Source organism: Pristiophorus japonicus, chromosome 12 (assembly GCF_044704955.1).
Source record: "Pristiophorus japonicus isolate sPriJap1 chromosome 12, sPriJap1.hap1, whole genome shotgun sequence".
NCBI classification, from domain to species: domain Eukaryota; kingdom Metazoa; phylum Chordata; class Chondrichthyes; family Pristiophoridae; genus Pristiophorus; species Pristiophorus japonicus.
This window is the reverse complement of record NC_091988.1, coordinates 175,922,310-175,943,409: the sequence shown is the minus strand read 5'-3', so window position 1 is coordinate 175,943,409 and position 21,100 is coordinate 175,922,310. Positions and strand designations below refer to the sequence as shown.

Below are 21,100 nucleotides of genomic sequence, written 5' to 3'. Positions count from 1 at the left end.
AGACTGTAATTCCCATATTGGACTGTACAACCACATGAGAACTCACTGAGTGGAAGCAAGCCTTCCTCGATTCCGAGGGATTGCCGATGATGAGGAGGATTGCAAAGGCGCTGCCTCTGGGGAGTGGCAATGGATCCATGGCGGAAGAGCGAATGCTGTCATCCTGCTGGATCCATGGAGGATGACTCTGCTGCCTCTTTCAGGATGACAGCATTCGTTCTTCCATCACTGCCACTCCGCTAGTGCTCTCGCCTATCACCCGGCCAGCTGCTGCCGCCCATGCCAAGGTGATGCAGTCTAAAGCCAGGCCTTCTCGGCCCAGAGCTGCTTGAGGTCATCCTGCAAGGCCATCTGCAGTCTCCCCCAATGAAATTCAGCAGCCTTCCCATGCTGCAGCCACTGGGGTATTACTTCATAGAAGCACTAACACAGGCAAAGGCACACAGAAGACAAGCACTAAGGGAATGCACAAGGGGGATTAGTTGAATGTGTTATGCAATATTGGATGATTGATATATAAAGTTGGTTTGGAATGTTTCTTTTGTGGTGGCTTTTATTTTAGCATTGTGGCCAAGAGGACGCTGTGATGGTCCAGAACAAAGGGATGGAACAGTGCTTGATTGTTGTACAATGGGGATTTGTGGTTGTGTTCAGTGGAACTGTAGTCGAATGAGGCGGTGACGGACAGCCCAGCTGGAGACGTGCTGAGCTGTGCCCTCCTCCCTCCCAGAGCGGCTTGTCCTCTTTGCTGCCTCTGCTCCCTCTCCCGGTCATGCGGCAGGCCAAGGGGAATGGCAACTACTGCAAGTGGTCTGACCAGAACTCTTGAAGCCAGGACCAAGGCCGTGGCTACTTGCAGCCCCACTGCGTCACCGTACCAACATTAATAAACTGTGGAAAGCAACAAACACTTCTACAAACTTACAAGGAGCCAATAGAAATGAATCAGCAACTAACTTGAGTTTGGTTGATGATCTCTTTAAATAGTACAAAAGGTGGGGGGGGGGGGGGGGGGGGGGAGGGAGGGGTCCTTGCTGCTGCTGAACACATGTTCAGCTGTGTGAAGTTAAGAGGTCAGCTCCACCGCTGAGGACAAAAATGGCTACACTGGCATTAAATCAGTGTTGTACACTGATTGACGTCACAATCTGACTACTGTAATACTCCGGCACACGGTCCGATCACCTGATCTACTGCAATAACCAAAATGGCATCTGGTGTCGCCCATACTAGAAGTGTGCATGCTCGCGGCGCAAACTCCATTTTCGACATAAAACAGCACCTATAGCAAAAAAAAAAACAGGCGCGACGGAGCCAAATTTCTATTATAAAAGAGACTCCATTACCTGTGAACTATATGCTGTTACTGTTATAACTGTTTGGGAACTTGACAGCAAATTTGATCTGTGTGTTTTCCGTCTCTCTCCTCCCCCTAGGATAACTCTAGTATTGGACCCTGTTCATAGTTACAAATGGGAGTTGAATCTACTGAAAAGTTAAATCTGCTTGCCACTAAGTGGCCAAAAGGATGCAGCAGAAAATTTTTTCCTTGCCCTATACCTGCTTAGGAACACATGTCCAGTGTGGGCAGTACATACAAGCAAACACCACTGATCCTGCATACAACAGATAGCGCTGTAGACAGGAAATAGAGCAACTACAACTTGGAACAGTTTAAAAGACCATACACAGTAACACTTCCAATAACTCAAGTCATTGCCAGGCATGCTGTTGACACATATATATCAAGAGGGTCCCAGATTCAATCGACAGTTTAGTCAGAAAGTCGAGGGTTCAATGTCCACTCCAAAGATTGAGCACATAACCTAGGCTGACACTTCAGTGCGGTACTGAGGGAGTGCGGCTCTGTCAGAGGTGATGTCTTTCAGGTGAGACGTAAAACTTAGGTCCCGTCTGCCATCTCAAGTATATCGAAAGGATCCCACGGCACTCTCAAGAGCAGGGGATTTCTCCTGGTGTTCTGGGCCAACATTTATCTCTCAACCAACACCCCAAATCAGATTATCTGGATATTTATCTCATTGTTGTTTGTGGGGCCTTACACTGTGCAAATTGAATGCCACATATCCTGACATTACAACAGTGATCACACTTCAAATGTACTCCATTGACTATAAAGTGATTTGGGAAGTCCCGAGGTTGTGAAAGGCAACATTGAAAAAAGCAAGTTCTTTCCTCTTTTTGTGTCAATTTATGCTGCGTTAAGTGATTTCAGCTGGTGTCGAAGGGCCGTAGGGAGGCTACAACCAAGAAAAGCAGCTCAAGGCCATTGACATTAGCCAAGGACAGGATCGTGCTAAGTTGTGATCTGTCCAATGAATAGCCTACCAACATTCATTTTCTAGGTTCACACACGAAGAATGGCTCTTTGGCTGATGTACTGGAGGGTGACTGACACCAAGTACATTTCAGCATGAAGAAGGGGAGGGAACAGTGGATATAAAACAGTCTTAGTAATAATCATTCTAGGGCCTTGACCAAAGAGTTATATCTACCTTTATTGAGAAGTCACCAGAATCACCATAGGCTCATCCATTTCCATTGAAGAGCAAATCAACAGATATAGGCAGCCAAAAATCTGCACAATTGCTGTCTTCCCCAGAGTGTTGGACATTATTGTTTCTTAAAATGAAGATTCTGGTTCCCACAGTCAGTCCAATGGCACACACTGACTGCAAAGCCTTCAATTTACAAGTAGCCTGTGATGTACTAAAACTGTTATATGTGAATACCCATGATCAACACACACAAGAACATAAGAAATAGGAGGAGTAGGCAACCTGGCCCCTCGAGCCTGCTCCGCTATTTAATATCATGGCTGATCTGATCATTGGCTCAGCTTCACTTCCCTGCCCTCTCCCCATAATCCTTTACTCCCTTTTCGCTCAAAAATCTGTCTATCTCCATCTTAAATATATTCAATGACCCAGCTTTCACAGCTCTCTGGGGCAGAGAATGCCATAGATTTACAACCATCTGAGAGAAGAAATTTCTCATCTGTTTTAAATGGGCGGCCACTTATTCTGAGACTATGTCCCTTAGTTTTAGTTTCCTCCATGAGTGGAAATATCTTCTCTGCATCCACCTTGTCGAGCCCCCTCATTATCTTATAAGTTTCAATAAGGTCACCTCTCATTCTTCTGAACTCCAATGTGTATAGGTACAACCTATCCTCATAAGTCAACCACCTCATCTCCAGAATCAACCTAGTGAACCTTCTCTGAACAGCCTCCAATGCAAGTATGTCCTTCCTTAAATACGGAGACTAAAACTGTACGCAATATTCTAGGTGTGGCCTCACCAATACCCTGCACAGTTGTAGCAGGACTTCTCTGCTTTTATACTCCTTGCAATAAAGGCCAGCATTCCATTTGCCTTCCTGATTACTTACTGTACCTGCATACTAACTTTTTGTGTTTCATGCTGAAGGACTCCCAGGTCCCTCTGTACTGCAGCACTTTGCAATTTTGCTCCATTTAAATTATAATTTGCTTTTCTATTTTTTCTGCCAAAGTGGATAACCTCACATTTTCCCACTTTACACTCCATCTGCCAAATTTTTGCCCACTCACTTAGCCTGTCTATACACCTTGCAGATTTTTTGTGTCCTCCTCACAATTTGCTTTCCCACCCATCTTTGTATCATCAGCAAACTTGGCTACTTTCATCGAAGTCACTAATATAAATTGTAAATAGTTGAGGACCCAGCACTAATCCCTGTGCCACCCCACTAGTCATTGGTGTCAACCGGAAAATGACCCATTTATCCCGACTCTTTGTTTTCTGTTAGTTAGCCAATCCTCTATCCATGCTAATATATTACCCAGTAACCTTTTATGTGGCACGACTCCTCTATCTTCAGTCAGTTGTGTCTACTTGCAATGACCAGCAGCAAGTATAGGGCTTATACTACAGCCTAAAAATGTGTCCCATAACACATTGTGCAACCCATAGATGCAGCAGAAGCCAGGTACAAACACAGTGTATTACGAGTAAAAATTTGGTCTCCTCAAGAATCACTTAATGGGGAGGGCGGAAGAGAGCAGAAACTTCACACTGTGAGCCAGCCAAAGCGTGCAGAATGTTTCCTTCATATTGTGCAATATTAACACAGTATCCCATGGTCATAGATGAATTTCCGAGAGAGTGTTCTGCTCCTCCGCTATAACTTTGGTGGAAGCGCCACGGAAATCGCAGGTAAATGGTGCAAATGTAATTTTTTACGCGGTTTCCATAGCTCTTCCGCTGAAGTTGCGGCAGACAATCAAGAGAATCTACATGGAAATTTACCCCTGGTCACACATACACATCATATTAATCTTATACCTGTAATAACCGGGGGATAAAATAAGTTTTCTGCAATAATACAGCGCATCTTTCCCCTATTGTCAGATGCCTGTACCTAATCAGAAAAATAGATGACAGAAATGGTAAAGCCAAAGATAGTGATAAAAACTGCATCCTCTTAAAAGATAAATGTGCCCGCTCATACAGGTTCACATCATGGCCTTGCCCATTTTCCTCTACTCCTGTGGTCATGTACAATCTACTCCTCTGAATACAAAGTTGTTTAATTCAATTTATTGGATAATTCTATATTTCCAGTACTAATTCCCCATTTTGCTGCATTGCTGTGTTTAATTTTATTTATTGGTTAATTTTCTCCCATCAGAAGAATAATAAAAGAGACTCAAGAAATTCTAACGGTTTTATAAAGTACATCTCAATATCTTTAAAGATAAACTGAAACATTTGTCACAGATGCAAACAAATTACTTCAAATTCAACTTAAAGCCTGTGGCTTTGCCTCACTCTCTCAGAGCCTTACACTGGTCACACCCATTTTAGTCCTTTTTCTATACATTTACTAAGCCCTCTTCCTCAATTGCCTCATTTATACTTAAAACGGATACAAACTCTACGAGTCCTTACTTTGTTGCACAATTTCCTTCCTGCTCCCCGTCTAGTTGAAATTTTGCTGCAGTAAAGCATTTTACGCTCCCCTTGCAACTGAATCTATATTGCAGAATTGTAACATATTGTACATGATGTCTTATAGAAACAGCGTGCAGTGTGTCATACCCATTTGGAGGACATTATAAGGTTAATATAAAACACAGGTGTTTTTAAAAAATGTGTTCATGGGATGTGGGCATCGCTGGCAAGGCCAGCATTTATTGCCCATCCCTAATTGCCCTGGAGATGATGATGGTGAGCCACCTTCTTGAACCACTGCAGTCCGTGTGGTGAAGGTACTCCCACAGTTCTGTTCGGGAGGGAGTTCCATGATTTTGACCCAGCGACGATGAAGGAACGGTGATATATTTCCAAATCAGGATGGTGTGTGACTTGGAGGGGAATGTAGAGATGGCGGTGATCCCATGTGCCTGCTGCCCTTGTCCTTCTAGATGGTAGAGGTCACGGTTTGGGAGATGCTGCGAAGAACTCTTGGTGAATTGCTGCAGTGCATCTTGTAGATGGTACACATTGCAGCCATTGTACGTCGATGATGGAGGAAGTGAATGTTTAAGGTGGTGGATGGGGTGCTAATCAAGCGTGTTGCTTTGTCCTGGATGGTGTCGAGCTTAGAGTGTTGTTGGAGCTGCACTCATCCGGGAAAGTGGAGAGTATTCCATCACAATCCTGACGTGCGTCTTATAGATGGTGGAAAGTTTTTGGGGAGTCAGGAGGTGAGATACTCGCCGCAGAATATCCGCAGAACCTCTGACCTGCTCTTGTTGCCACATTATTTATGTGGCTGTTCCAGTTAAGTTTCTGGTCAATGGTGACCCTCAGGATATTGATGGTGGATTCAGTGATGGTAATGCTGTTGAATGTCATAGAGTAGTGGTTAGACTCTCGCTCATTGGAGATAGTCACTACCTGGCACTTGTGTGGCTCGAATGTTACTTGCCACTTCTGCCCAAGCCTGAATGTCCTCCAGGTCTTGCTGCATGCTGGCATGGACTGCTCCATTATCTGAGGAGTTACAAATGGCACTGAACACTGTGCAGTCATCAGCAAACATCCCCACTTCTGACCTTATGATGGAGGGAAGATCATTGATGAAGCAGCTGAAGATAGTTGGGCCCAGGACATTGCCTTGAGGAACTCCTGCAGCGATGTCCTGGAGCTGTGGTGATTGACCTCCAATGACCACAATCATCTTCCTTTGTGCTAGGTATGACTCCAGTCAGTGGAGAGCTTTCCCCCCCGATTCACATTATCTTTAGTGCCACACTCGGTCAAATGCTTCCTTGATGTCAAGGGCAGTCACCTTCTCCTCATCTCTGGAATTCAGCTCTTTTGTCCATGTTTGGACCAAGGTTGTAATGAGGTGAGGAACGGAGTGGTCCTGGCGGAACCCAAACTGGGCATCGGTGAGCAGGTTTTTGATGAGTAAGTGCTGCTTGATAGCACTGTTGACGATACTTTCCATCACTTTGCTGATGATTGAGAGTAGACTGATGGGGCGGATTGGATTTGTCCTGCTTTTTGTCGACAGGACATACCTGGGCAATTTTCCACATTGTCGGATAGATGCCAGTGTTGTAGCTGTACTGGAACAGCTTGGCTAGAGGCACAGGTAGCTCTGGCACACAACAGCCGGGATGTTGTTGGGGCCCCATTAGCCTTTGCTGTATCCAGTGCGCTCAGTGGTTGCTTAACATCACGTGGAGCAGTTTGAGGTCAATGGAGACATTCATTCACCACATTCTGCTGACAGTTGTTAGAGTTTCTTCCAACATGCTAACCATGCTAAGGTATAGTTCCATCAATGCTGATATATTTTCAGTACCTTGCCCATGTCACAATCCTTCGTGCGGCAGCTTAGGCAGTGGGAATTCTGCCCATTACACTCTCCACAAGCTCGTCAGAAGCCACACCAAATAACAGCAGGCATAGGAGGCTTAGTAAGAGCCCAGAAAGGTTTCCAAAAGATTTTTCAGCAATGGTAGTTGATTCCCAGAACCTTGATTATTTTCGAACAGAGACTCCCATTTTCCCTTGGGGAAAGTGTGAACAATTTTTAAAGTTTCTTTGGCCTATTAGGACCTCTGCCACCCATGGTAGGCTGCCATTCTGATTTCCCATCAGGCAGACGGAGAGGGTGCCTCTGCTGCACTTATACATGCACATCCTGTCCACCCTAGTTAGTTAAACGATGCCATCCTTGAGATTTGAGATGAGATCCGCATTCTCTGCTGCAGGCAGCTGGATGTCCTGCTCCATAACCATCTGGGAGCAGAGCAGGGACCCCGTAAGTTTGGCCCTAGTGTCTGTAGCCTATTTGACTGTGGATAACATTATAACCAAGCCCAACCCTGTACAATTAGAGATCTACTTTCTATCAGACATTACTGCATAGGGATTAGAAGCAGGAATCCTGGCTGATGTTTAGCACAGAGAATGAAGACTAATTATAGGAACCAACTGCAATTTTGCTGCGGTTACGCTAGAAAGGCAGAGACTTGATTGAAGTATTAACATTATGAAAAGGACTAGACTGCGTATATTTAGAACATGATATTAGCCTCTTCCAGGAATTTGTCCAGCTCCTTTTTGAACATTTACAGCGAATCTGCATCCACTGCATGAGCAGGCAATTTGTTCCAAAGATAACACTATTGTGATTCATGAAATGTATTAGTGTATATGAAAATCATTAGCACGGGGGTTTTTTTTTTCAAATAACAGATGCCCAAAATGGAGAAAGATGCCAAAGGGGGTGTCAGAAAACTGGAGCTGCAAAGAAAACTTGCACCCCTCATATTCGAAAGGAAGAAAATGAGCAGAGATCTTAGAGGTACACAAGCAGAATAGAAAAGGTTAATCCTGTGTAGCAGTGCAGGAGAAGGAAACATAGGAACAAAACAATAAAAGACAAATTCAAACACTTCTTTAAAAAAAAAGTGATCAGTGGAGGCAAAAACAGAAAAGGCAGTTAATTTATGATTGGGGGGGGGGGGGCAGGATGCGCTCATACATTTCTATGGAAGGAACAGTTATATAGGCCAAATAGCTAGCCGCATTTGTGCCTATTGTTCAGGTGTAAATCCAGCAGCAACTCACAATCCGACACCTGAATTTGCCCTTGCTGATTGGTGGTGCCAGGATAAAGGCAGCAGAGTTTTAAATGAGCTCAAGTTTATGGAGAGTGAAAGATGGGAGGCTGGCCATGAGAGCATTGGAGAAGCCGAGTCTGGAGGGAACAAAAGGCAGGAATGAGGGTTGCAGCAGCACATGAGCTGAGACAGGGGCAGTGACATGCGATGTTTCGGAGCTGGAAGTAGATGGTCTTTATGATGGGGTTATACAAATTATGCAAAAAATGATTTCTAGGATAGCCTACACATTAAAAAAAGATTGAACTTTCAAGAAGGTTTTAAGAGCATTACATCTCTATAACGGGCCGCCAAACGGCATGATTGAAATATACCACAAAAATCAGTATCCTGGTGGTCCTGTTGATGGTCGCATCAAGAAACAGGAGACAGCATGGATAATAGGGATGTTATGCCTTCGAACCAGATTTTTGCTGATAGTGGCATGGCTCCAGTCCCAAAACTGCATCATGACAGCAGTATTCCCTCTTTCTCAAGATCTTATCAGTGCCAGTTCAGGACTAATTTAACTGTGCTATGTGCAGTATGTCCTCACCTAACACCTCCCCTCATTCTACAAACTACACCAGTTAGAACTAGAATATTTTACTTCCCACAGAATCAAGTATTCCACATGTCAAGGTCTGTTCTCAGATGGGTAATATATTAATGCTGCTATCTCCATAATACAACAGGGTACCAAACTGAAATGGAACAAAATCAGCAGGGACACTGATAGTTCATTATACACTAAACACAAGAACAAACTTGCATTTATATAGTGCCTTTCATGGTCACTGGACATTCTAAAGCACTTTATTAACACTGAAATACTTGAGAGTCATCACTGTTGTAATGTAGGGAATCATGGCAGATAATTTGCATACAGGAAGGTCCCATAAACAGCAATGGCTAGATAATCTGTTTCAGTGATGGGGAGGTTGAGGGATAAATATCGGTCAGATCACCAGGAGAACTCCCCTTCTCTTCGTTGAATAATGCTATGGGATTTTTTTTACATCTACCCGAGAGAGAGCAGTCAGGCCCTCATTTTAATATCTCATTAGAAAGACAATACTTGGAAAGTGCGGCAATCCCTCAGTGTTGCACTGAATTGTCAGGTGCTGACACGTGCGCGTCTCTGGGGTGGGTCTTGAACCCACAACCTTCTGATTCAGAAGAAAGAGTGCTACCACTGAGCCAAGGAGATATAAAACTATTTGAGTTTGAAACTTTTGCTGAAATTGTCAAATGGAATTTAACACACAAAATACTTTATGTGAAATTAATGTATTTTAAGGACTGTGCCACATTCGTCAACATCACAGTTCAATTACAGCTGTGAAGAGGGATGATGTGTTAGAAAGATCATCAAATGAGGCCATTTGGCTTGAATTGAAGAACAAAAAAAGGATGATCACACAGCTGGGAGTGTACTTTAGACCCCCAGTCAGAGGGAGATAGAAGAGCAAATATATGGCAAATTTCTGAGAAGTGCAAATACTATAGGGCAGTAATAGTAGGGGATTTCAACTACCCTAATATACTCTGGGATAGAATTAGTGTCAAAGGTATAAGAAGGTGCAGAATTCCTAAAATGCATTCAGGAGAACTTTTTTAGTCAATATGTAATGTAGCAAGCCCAGCAAGGGAGGGATGGTTCTCGACTTAGATTTAGGGAATGAAGCTGGGCAAGTGGAAGGGATATCAGTAGAAGAGCATTTTGGTGCTAGTGATCATAATTCAATTAGATTTCAGGTAGTTATGGAAAAGGACAAAGATAGACCAGGAATAAAAGTTCTCAATTGGGGCGAGATGTGATTTAGCCAAAGTGGACTGGAAGCAGCTACTTGAAGGTAAATCAGTGTCAGAGCAGTGGGAGGCATTCAAGGAAGAAATCTTGAGGGTTCAGAGCAAGTATTTCCTCTTGAAGAAAAAGGGTGGGACTAACAAATTGAGAGCCCCCTGGATGTCAAGGGACCTACAGGGTAGGATAAAGAAAAAAAGGGAGGCTTATGACAGATACCAAGGGCTCAATACTGCAGAAGCCCTAGGAGTATAGAAAGTCCAGGGGTGCAATTAAAAAGAAAATTAGGAAAGCAAAGAGAGAGCATGAAAAATTTTGGGCAAATAAAATCAAGGAAAACCCAAAGATGTTTTATAAATACATTGAGCAAGAGGATAACTAAAGTAAGAGTAGGGCCTATTAGAGACCACAAAAGTAATTTGTGGAGGCGGAAGATGTGGGTATGGTTCTTAATGAATACTTTGTTTTTACAAAAGAGAGAGGCGATGCAGACATTGCTATCAGGGAGGAGTGTGAAATATTAGATGAAATAAAGAGAGAGAGAGAGGAAGTATTAAGGGCTTTAGCAGCTTTGAAAGTGGATAAATCCCCAGGACCAGATGAAATGTATCCCAGGCTGTTAAGTGAAGCAAAAGAGGAAATAGAGGCTCTGACCATCATTTTCCAATCTTCTCTGGCTACAGGTGTGGTGCCAGAGGACTGCTAACTTTGTACCATTGTTTAAAAAAGGGAGACAGGGATAGACCAAGTAATTACAGGCCAGTCTGCCTAACCTCAGTGGTGGGAAAATTATTGGAAAAAATTCTGAAGGACAGAATAAATCTTCATTCAGAAAGACACAGATTAAACAAGGACAGTCAGCATGGATTTGTTAAGGGGAGATCGTGTCTGACTAATTTGATTGAATTTTGAGAGAAGGTAACAAAGAGGGTTGATGAGAGTAGTGCATGTGATGTAGTATATATGGATATTAGAAGGCTTTTGATAAGGTCCCACATGGCAGACTGGTCACAAAAGTAAAAGCCCATGGGATCCAAGATAATGTGGCAAGTTGGATCAAAAATTGGCTCAGAGGCAGGAAGCAAAGGGTAATGGTTGATAGCCTTCCACTGTTTAGAGTGGGGTTCTGCAGGGCTCAGTACTAGGTCCCCTGCTTTTTGTGGTATATAGCAATGATTTAGACTTGAAGGTACCGGGTATGATTAAGATGTTTGCAGATGACACAAAAATTGGCTGTGCGGTTGATATCAATGAACTGGTCAGGTGGGTAGAAGAGTTGCAAATAGAATTCAATTCGAAGAAGTGGGAGGTGATGCATTTGGGGAGGGCTAACAAGTGAATACACATTAAATGGTAGAACACCGAGAAGTGTAGAGGAACAAAGGGACCTTGGAGTTGTAGAATTTACCAATATCTCGCAAAGATTCCAGGTACCTTTCCCCTGCAGAGAAGAATCCCTTTCTGGGCTTTTAAAATGAGTTTAAAGGGGCAGACGAAGCCTGCGGGGGATAAAAGGGAATGCATTCATGGAGACCACCCCCCCAGTGTTTGGACACATTGGAAAGGGAATTCAAAATGGACCTAACTTACAGAAGCTTGAGATCCCCTAAACATCTATGGGAAGGAGCATATCAATTTTAAGATTCTACAACATTTTGGCTGCGAAAAAGAGTTACCAAATACAGGAGGTGGGGCTAACCTCTGAAGCAATTCACCCCCGAAGAGATAATTGAATTACCCAAACAAGCACAATGGAAATCATGGTCAGGAAACTGGACAACCCTAAAACAATGCAAAACCAGCGATAGCACATTCTCACACCCTAATCGAGTTACTGCTGACAAAGGAGACATTTGAAAATCAATGGACAGAACAGTTTAAACAGAGCCCAAGAGATTTGATGGGAGATAACGGAACTTTTTTTGGGGGATATATCTATCCCCCAGTTTTACAAGGAAAAACTAGCAGAACACAGACTGGAACTCGCACAGACTCGAAGAAGGACTCAGACGGGAACACAGACACAGACACAGACACAAGCAGCCTGCTTCCTCTACAGTGAAGAAATGGAATAGTAAAGGAAACTACCAGAACTCATCAAGAACTGACCGAGCACGAGGCCCACAAAATGGAAGGTTGTCAGCAACCAAATTGACAACCACTCTACAATCTACTTCTGAACGACCCAACGGGGGAGAAATTACCAAAAGGGACTAACTAAAACTATTCCTAACCAAAGAAAGTGGGTACTTGCCCCATACATCCAAAACGCAACTTAGCGCATCAACGGATGCACCCCAACCGAAGATTAAGCAGTCCAAAGTCCTCTCCTCCGTCCGGGGTACGGCTCGCCTAGAAGGCCAAGTGCAGCGAACCCCGAAACCGTGATTCACCGGCAACTGTCTAAAGGGATTGGTGAACATAGCCCCTCAACCCCCAGAGCTATAACTTAGTTAGTCAGGGGAATTTGGAGGGTGGGGGGGGGGCTGGGATAACTTATGTAAATGTATCTGCATTCTCCTCTTTACCCCATTTAGAGTTAAAGCTGTATTCTTTTCCCCACAGGCTGTAATTTGACATTTTATTCAATGTGTTGTACCCCTCAGTGTGTATTGGTCTGTGTGTGTTATTAAAAGGTGTGCCTTTTACTTCTTTTTAAACACAATAAAGCCATACTGGCTTCCTACCTTGAAACCGATTGTCTGTCCAAGTCTGTCACAGTCCCTTCATAATTCCAGTGTCTAGAACCAAGGGTGTGGGAGCGATTCGGAACCGCTCATATAAGGTCAGAAGGGAAAGCTGACTCCCTGCAAACCACCCCTTACAGAGTACATGTCCACAGATCTCTGAAATTAGCAGGCCAGATAAATAATGGCCTCCTTCCGTGGTGTAAATTTCTATGATTCAAGGACTGTGCTATGCTGTTTAGCCAATCATGTTGCGAACTCTAGTTATTTTCATACAAACTGACCTCATTTCTCTTTAAAAAAAACACTTGGCAAGGATTGATGTTTTTTATTATATAGCAATAAAAAGCTGCCTATAGTTAGTATAGGAATTGATCAACTGCTGTCATTGTTGGGTATTGTGCGTGCTACACAAGCATCTCCTTTACTGAGGTCATCAGAGTGCATCTGCTTCAGTTCCTTATTCACAAAAGGGTTGTCTTCCTGGCTACACAAATGTGGTATCCTTTTAAATTGCAATTTAGCATAAAAAAAAGATTTACAGAAAACACTACTGTCAGAATGTACTGATCCCCATAGCATCCTCCTTCTTTAAGCACTGTGTTTTACGCAGGAAGTTGGCACACTTTCGGAGTGCCAAAAATAGGGGTGGGCTTGTAATTCCGACATGATTTTCCATAATTTTCTCAAGAAAGACGGGAAACTATAAATTGCCACTGCACGATTCAGATATCCCCCCAACTTCTACACTCCCAGAATGAGAATTAACATGCTCTCAACTAGAGGGCATAAATGATCATCGGTAATTAACATTTCTATAGCACTCATTACGTACAAAAATACATCTGAGTATTTTACAGGGCAGTGGATAGCAAGAGTATTACCAAGCAGGAGGGTGAAAAATTAAAGGGTCAGAAGCAGGCAAAGGTACATTTAAAAAAAGAGACATAAGGAGGCCTTTGAAGAAAGGGAGGGAATTCCAGAGGACAAGGGCAGTGTAGCTTCTGATGGAAGAGAGGTTAAGTAGGCCAGTGTTAAAAAAGTGGAGGTAGGAAAGGCTGAGGCCATGGATGGATTTGATGGTGATAACAATCTTGAAAGTTGATTCTCTGGGAGATGGGAAGCCAGTGGAGGTTGGCAATGACAGGGGTGACAACAGAGAAGTAGAGCAGAGCGTCATTGATGTTAATGTGAAAACTGGCCATGTTTCCATATACCGTTGCAAAGCAGTTGTGCACAAATGGTGAAAAGCAGGGCAAAGGATGGACTCCTGGGGTACATTAGGGATGAGTGTGCAGGCAAACAAGGAGACATCTTTGGAAGTGATGTAATGTCTACAATATGAAATGTTGGACTGGAACCAGGAAAAAGCAGTGGCAGTAAGGTGGACCATGGAAGAGATGCGCTCAAGGACACTCAAATGATTGAAAGTATTGAAGGCAGCAGAGAGGTCGAAAATGAGAAGGAGGGAGAATGAGCTGCAGCTGCAGTTACACAGGGTGTCACTGGTAACTTTGACAAGTGCAGACTCAGGGCTGTACATCAGGCACTGGCGGGGGAGAATTTTAATCTAAGCCGCCCGGTGAGAAACTGACAGGATTGGATTGGATGCCTATTTTACACACTGCCCAATTATCATTGAAGCTAATGGAAAGTAAAATCAGATGGGGTGTAGAATGGGTGTCTGATCCCACCCTGTCAGTTTTCCACCAGGCAAGTTAGGTTAGAATTACACCCTTAATGTTCACAGTGTTCAAAACTGGAGTCCTCAAGCCTTGCAGCTATCAGATTTCTGTATTTGTGCTTATGAACAGGTTACAGTACTTCTATATTACATATAGGGCTAGAATTTGCTGAAAAAATAATGGCTGTTAATGATACACGCACGAAAAGTGATCAGCAACTTGTGCCGAGGAAATGATGCCCCGTGAATTGCCAACTGCCACAAGTTGCTGGACGATTTGTACTGCAGCGCTATTAGTTCACGAAAACAGGATTTACCCTTTACCTCCCAGTGAGTTTCATGATGTTGCGACATTTTCACATTAATTGGCCATTAAACTCACCACAGAAAGTTAAGACTAGTAATTAACACCCTCTTAATGATGTAATAATTATTAATACCTTCCAGTCAAGCTCTCTGGCCCAGAATGTGAACAATTAAAAGTGTGGAGTGTCAGTCCTTCAGGTTGAGAATTGTTGTTGGAGATTTTAAAAATTAAAAAAATATTTTCTTACTTTCTCTTTCGCCCTCAATTTCTCTTTCGGTTCCTTATTTGACAATGAATTCACTCACTATTCACCCTCCTTCTCAGTCCTTCCTCTGTTTATTTCTCAATCCTTTAATCTCACTGGTTAAGGAGACACACTTTCAGTCCCGCAATTCACCCTTGTTGCACTTCTAGCAACTTACAAGGCAAAAAAAAAAATTGAGCGGAATAAGTCTAACTAGGCACGCCACGGGATGCTCCGCTCCAGAAAGTTCCAGGCAATTAATAAAAACGCACACTTTCTGCGATAGCACGGTTTTCCTTTAGATAGCCGACACTCTCTTTTGAACGTTAAGAATTTTAGCATTTCTGCAGGTTCCTCGGAATGTGCCAAAGTTTGCAGGGGTTCTTTCTACTCCCTCCCCAGGAAGAGTTGGAAAATCCCTTTGTAAATGGAAGTTCTGATAGTAAGTCAGAATCCAGGAACTGCTCTATTCGACAATAGACACCCCAGTTTGAGGAGATAAAGCCTTTTAGATCGCTTGGAGATCCAACTCTAGTTCCTTAATTCTCACTTTAAAAAAAACATTAGTTTCTTGGACCATTTCATGCAGCTTTGTGAAAGTTGGAATTAAACCCAGACACCTACCTTCTTCCACCCTTCACCTCAGCAAGCTCCAAGTAAAATTATTTGAACAATTGGTTCAAAGTGTGGAGCTTTCTCCACTACCCACCGCTTCCCCCAACCAACCTCAGGTCATACAATAGTACATTGCTCCAACGTTATCACACGTATTAAGATTGGAAAGTTGAAAGAGCTGCTTAGTTACTGTGTGCCCTATTTCCTGGTATCTGACAATTTAAAGCTAAGCTTTAATTGGAGAATCGATTGGCCAAGTATGGAAGCCTTGTCTTGTCTCGGTTGAGTAGGCATATGCGGCTAGCTGTACTCCGCCAACTTATGATAATGACCAGATAAACTGTTTGAGTGATATTGATTGAGAGATAGATATTGGCCAGGACACTGGGGATAACTCCCCTGCTCTTCTTCGAAATAGTGCCATGGGATCTTTTACATCCACCTGAGAGAGCAGACGGGACCTCGGTTTAACGTCTCATCCGAAAGACGGCACCTCCAATAGTGCAGCACTCCCTCAGCGCTGCACTGGAGTGTCAGCCTAGATTTTGGTGCTCAAGTCTCTGTAGTGTGACTTGAGCCCACAACCTTCTGATTCAGGGGCGAGGGTGATACCAACGGAGCTACAGCTGACAACAAGAGAGGACAAGGATAACGAGGAGCAACGACTAACTATGATCACAGTCACACAAGATATCATTGGTAACTTTAAGCAGTGTAATGCTGCTCCACATCAGACAAATGTTATAGGTCACAGGTCTCGTAACCCAGGTCCTCAATCCTAGAGGGTCCAGGACATCTCCAGAAATGTCCCATTATATTTGCAGCCCTCCACCCCCACCCATCCACCCCATAAATCTTGAAAGTCACTGCTGCATATTTAAGTTCACGTTGTTAGTCAAAATTGGGAATCTACTCCACACAATATTCTTGTGATAATGAACATTTCTGGACACTACACTTTAGGAAGGACGTGAAGGCCTTAGAGAGGGTGCAGAAAGGTTTACAAGAATGGTTCCAGGGATGAGGGACTTCAGTTACATGGATAGATTGAGGAAGCTGGGTTAGTTCTCCTTAGATTGAGAAGATTGAGAGGAGATTCTTTAGGAAGTGTTCAAAATCATGAGGAATGTAGACAGAGTAGATAGAAACTGTTCCCGTGGGCAGAAAGATTGAGAACCAGAGGACACCGATTTAAGAACATAAGAAATAGGAGCAGGAGTTGGCCATACGGCCCTTCAAGCCTGCTCCGCCATTCAATAAGATCATGGCTGATCATCTGCCATGGTCTACTGGGCTGTAGTAATACCCACCTCCTGTATGGCTCAGAGACATGGACAATATACAGTAGACACCTCTAGTCGCTGGAGAAATACCACCAACAATGTCTCTGCAAGATCCTGCAAATCCCCTGGGAAGACAGACACACCAAAGTTAGCGTCCTCGACCAGGCCAACATCCCCAGCATTGAAGCACTGACCACACTTGATCAGCTCCGCTGGGCAGGCCACACTGTTCGCGTGCCAGACACAAGACTCCCAAAGCAAGCACTCTACTCGGAACTCCTTCACGGCAAACGAGCCAAAGGTGGGCAGAGGAAATGTTACAAGGACACCCTCAAAGCCCCCCTGATAAAATACAACATCCCCACTGACACCTGGGAGACCCTGGCTAAAGACCGCCCTAAGTGAAGGAAGTGCACTTCGAGTCTCATCGCCGAGAGCTTGCAGAAATCAAGCACAGGCAGCGAAAAGAGCGTGCGGCAAACCTGTCCCCAACCACCCCTTCCCTCAACAACTATCTGCCCCACCTGTGACAGGGACTGTGGTTCTCGTATTGGACTGTTCACCCACCTAAGAACTCATGCTTAGAGTGGAAGCAAGTCTTCCTCGATTCTGAGGAACTGCCTATGATGATGATGATCATGATGATGATAATGATGATGATGGCTGATCATCGATCTTAACTCCACTTTGTCGCCTGATCCCCATATCCTTTGACTCTCCGAGACGCCAAGGGGGCAAAATTGCCCCGTGCTGGGTTTGGGATGTATAATTTGAATGGTCAGATTTTTCAATCACTTGGCAGCAACAGCACGCAGGAGCCCCAGAATTGGGCACTTGAAGTTTTGAAAATGATGCGGGCGCTCTCGGGGCGATACTGACTCATCGCAATGGCCGTCCCTCTCTCAAAAGGGGAGAGACGCTGCGAAGCCTACAGCCGGCTCCGTGGTGCCCACTGGGCCACCAAGGTGGGTTTCGGCCGGGCCAGTGGCATCCAAGAGGTGATGCAGCTGCCTGTTGGTGGCCCGGTCGAACCAGCGGCCGCAATTGTCGGGCCGACTCCAGGGTTCGCCGACAATTAAATTAAAATGGTGGCCACAGCGCTTGGCCCTCCTCTTTAAAAGGAGGCCACAGCGCCCCATCCACCGACAGCTCGCGCCCCATGAAGCTGTCGATGGCATCATCCGGCGGCGACAGCACTTCTATGGGGCAATTTCCCCCTAAGGGGCGCAAAGGGGTTCGCACAGCGCGATAAGGGGTTAGCGGCACGGAGATGATGCACGCTGCCGTCCGGGGCGCCAATTACGGGGCGCGGCACAGAGCCGCTTTCGCCAGCGGCATCCCGGGGGCAATTCTGGCCGGTCGCTTCGGCTGCGTGCCCCCGAGTGCAAACCAGTTAACATACTGTTCACGCTGGCCAGAGGTGCGAACGAGCCTTGTACAAAAGGGCAATTTTGGCCCCCAAAATATCTATCTCAGCCTTGAATATAGACTCAGTATCCACAGCTCTCTGGAGCAGAGAATGCCAAAGATTCACAACCCTCTGTGTGAAGAAATTCCTCATCTCTATCTGAAATGGCCCACCCCTTAACCTGAGATTATGCCCCCTAGTTCTAGACACTCGAGCCAGGGGAACCAACCCCTCAGCATCTACGCTGTCTATCCCCCTCAGAATCTTGTATGTTTCAATTCGGGTACCTCTCATTCTTCTAAAGAGTTTCGGCCCATTCTATACAATCTCTCATTGTAAGACAACCCTCTCATCCTAGGAATCAATCTAGTGAAGCTTCGTTGCACCGCCTCCAGGGCAAGTATATCCATCCTTAGATAAGGAGACCAAAACTGTGCACAGTACTCCAGGTGTGGTCTCACCAAGGCCCTATACAATTGTAGCAAGACTTCCTTAATCATATTCCAACCCTGTTGCAATAAAGGACAACATGCCATTTGCCTTCCTTATTGCTTGCTGTACCTGCATGCTAGCTTTCTTGCACAGGGATACCCAAATCTCGCTGAACACCAACATTTAAAAGTATCGCACCATTTAAAAAATATTCTGTTTTTTTTATTCTTCCGACCAAAGGGAATACTCTCACATTTCCCTACATTATACTTCCTTTAAAGTGATTGGTAGAAGAACCAAAGGCGACATGAGGAAAAACTTTTTTTTAAATGCAGCGCGTGGTTAGCATCTGGAATGCACTGCCTGAAAGGGTGGTGGAGGCAGATTTGATCATGGCTTTCAAAAGGGAGCTGGATAATTACCCGAGGGGAAAAAAAATGCAGGGCTACGGGAAAGGGCAGGGAGTGGGACTAGCTGAAGTGCTCTTGCACAGAGCCTGCAGAGACTCGTTGGGCCGAATGGCCTCCCTCTGTGCTGTAACTATGCTGTGATTCTACCAACGCCCGAGTTCGGTGTGATAACGCCCTTTAGATCACTTGAGATGATATTCTAGTTCCTCAAATCTCACCGGTTTCTTTTCCAACAAGCCTACAATCGACACACGCGTATTTTTGTTGAATTTAATTTAAAAAAAATGTTTTTAAACGATCCGGCGAACAGAGAATCTCGCCCTCAGTGCGGAAGTAGCCCACAGAGCGAAACGAACTGATCCCCAGCAGCCACAGATCGCCGTCCCACCAGCGGTGAGCATTTACCCGCACAGCTCGGAGCCAGGCACACAATCCTTAGCCTTGGTGTCACTGGAAGTCAAAGATCCCAATTCAGTTGCAGTCTCATGCAGCGTCTGCGAAAGTCGGAATTAAACCCTGACACGTACCTTTTTCTTTCTCCTGGAAATCACGGCACCGTATAAGCTCTAAGTGTAAAAAAAAAACAAATCTCCAAAAGAAGAAGTCGACTCGATGCTTTCTTGCCCCCGGTCAGACAGCAATGTAAAGTCCCATAGTTACCGCAGGTATTAGGGCTGCAGACTGCGAATAGTTGCCTGGTCACTTATTACATTGTGTGACCTATTTCCTGGTATCTGGCTGAGCTTGTGAGGCGCTCGGCTGGGAAGTTACCTCCCCTCGAGCTGTTAATTGGTGCTCGGGGGAAGCAGCGAGCATTCAGTGGGCGGTGTTTCGGACACACTCAACTCAGCTTCAGCCTGGGCTACCAGAAAACTAACCAACTATGATTAGAAACGGAAATATGGCCCATCCAGGCAAGCAGCGAAAGCCCAGATTATTTTCGTCGCTCTATCTGTCGCTGCGCTTTGGTTTAATTCTTAGCAATCGTTTTGAGCTCTGGAGAGATGTTTCTCGCTGACTGTTTATTTTCTCATTATTTTTAGGTGGGTCACCGGTCCATCTTCAAGAATGCTCCTCTCGGGAGAGTGAAACGAATACGTCTCAAACCAACCTTCTTGAACTGGGGGAAGAAATCCCAGTATTTACACCTTGGAATGGTCGACAGTATACCGCCATTAATTTCCGGCAGTGCCCACTAATTGCGAAAGGTCATGTTTAGTGGCCATCTGGCCATAGCCCAGGGCTCTGAACAAGGTCAAGCCGGCGAAGAGACCATCCCCAGGGATCCTACTTTAGCCTAGACTTGTATTTGGCAGCATTTAGCGAGGTGCCCCCAGGAGTTCCAACTGCCTGCTTTGCTTGCACAGGGGTTTTGCGAAGAGAAAATGAGAACCTCTGGCGGGTGTGTCAGTAACTAAAGGACACTTCTCATACCTCGGGAGCCTTTTGTCAACAAAGGCAGACATTGATGCGGAGATTCAACACCGCCTCCAGTGCGCCAGTGCAGCCTTCGGCCGCCTGAGGAAAAGAGTGTTCGAAGACCAAGCCCTGAAACCTACTACCAACATAAGAACATAAGAATTAGGAACAGGAGTAGGCCATCTAGCCCCTTGAGCCTGCTCCTCCATTCAACAAGATCATGGCTGATCTGGCCATGGACTCAGCTCCACTTACCCGCCCGCTGCCCATAACCCTTAATTCCCTTATTGGTTAAAAATCCATCTATCTGTGACTTGAATACATTCAATGAGCTAGCCTCAACTGTAAGGGGTTCTCTGGGAGTGTTGTTGTGCCTTGGGTGTCTCTCTCTGGGCTTCTGCCCACACAGCTTATGCCTGGCCTGTGAGGTACCCTAAGTGCTGCAAGAGCACCCCTGGAGAGGCTGTGTCCACAGCTTATGAAGGGGGTTTTGAGACTCGTGCGTCCCCACAGCTTATGCCTAGCCTGTGAGGCACCTGTGAGTGTCAAACACTCCTAACCCCTTCTTCCCTAGCCTGTGACACACAGTTGAGTGTTTTCAAGGCGCTCCTAGCTTCCCTTACAATGTTCTGACATAAGACTCACGATCAGGAGATGTAATACAATAGAACTGAGACA

The 21,100-nt window shown here is 44.9% G+C and overlaps 1 protein-coding gene across 3 annotated transcripts in view; it reads right to left on the bottom strand.

The window, feature by feature from the left end:
- Positions 1 to 19,727, bottom strand: part of hck (HCK proto-oncogene, Src family tyrosine kinase) — a 104,147-nt gene extending 84,420 nt beyond the window's left edge. For all 3 annotated transcript variants that reach the window (XM_070896192.1, XM_070896189.1, XM_070896193.1), the window contains exon 1: positions 19,531 to 19,727. The gene's annotated coding sequence lies outside the window, so the exon portion shown is untranslated. The remainder of the gene's footprint in view (positions 1 to 19,530) is intronic.
- Positions 19,728 to 21,100: the final 1,373 nt, after the last annotated feature.